We start from the raw sequence: 906 nt of genomic DNA on the forward strand, positions 1-906 counted from the left end.
ACCAAATTGAATGAATAAATCATACATACAGTGATTAAGGCATGATTCACGGCACTCCTACGAAACAAAATGTAAACCCAAGCAATACACCATATATACCCTATAAAGAGGACGGGTAGATGACCGCCGCCGTAGCTCAGTTAGTAGAGCACAGGACGCGTTATTCGAAGGTTGCAGGTTCGGTCCCTGCCGGCGGCAATTATCTTTTCGTCAACTTTACTTTCTTCAAATTTATATTGTCATAACTACAAATAACACCCCCTATACTTTCCTTGGCATTACTGTCTGCTGGTTCTCATTAATATTGTATCTAACGAAGAAAAACGAGCCCTTAAAAATAATCTTTCCTTCATTCATAGCGAGGGTCTCGTTCTGGCAGACTTGATGGCTCCTGGTAGTATGCGAGGGGCTATTGGTCAGTTTCCTGCTCGTAAGTAGAGCACGTGCTACGTGACGCCAAAAAGGTAGAAAAAAGAGCGTTCCACACTCGCCGCCATGGCTGCGATCGGCGGTGACTAACACTCCTAAGTTTAATCCACATATATACCCTATAAAGTGGACGGGGTGATGACCGCCGCCGTAGCTCAGTGGTAGAGCATCGGACGCAATATTCGAAGGTCCCAGGTTCGTTCCCTGCCGGCGGCAAGTTCTTTTCGTCTACTTTACTTTCTTCACATTTATATTCTAATTACTACAAATAACACCTCCTATACTTTCCTTGGCATTACTGCCTGCTGGTTCTCATTAATAAGTAATACACCATGTCACACGAATGCCGACAAGCCAGTGCCGCTACCCGACACCTAAGCCAAAAATTGCTCTCGCCTCCACATTTGTTAAGACATATTTCACATGCATTTTTTCATATAAGGATGTTATTACACAGCCTGCAGTGAATTTTTAGTA

At 43.7% G+C, this 906-nt stretch overlaps 1 non-coding gene across 1 annotated transcript; it reads left to right on the forward strand.

Annotated features, from left to right (window-relative positions):
* Nucleotides 1-573: 573 nt before the first annotated feature.
* On the forward strand, nucleotides 574-645 carry Trnal-caa (transfer RNA leucine (anticodon CAA)). Its single transcript has one exon. It is a non-coding gene; the product is annotated as a tRNA-Leu (tRNA).
* The last annotated feature ends 261 nt before the right edge of the window (nucleotides 646-906 follow it).

Source organism: Rhipicephalus sanguineus, chromosome 7, assembly GCF_013339695.2.
Source record: "Rhipicephalus sanguineus isolate Rsan-2018 chromosome 7, BIME_Rsan_1.4, whole genome shotgun sequence".
NCBI classification, from domain to species: Eukaryota; Metazoa; Arthropoda; class Arachnida; order Ixodida; family Ixodidae; genus Rhipicephalus; species Rhipicephalus sanguineus.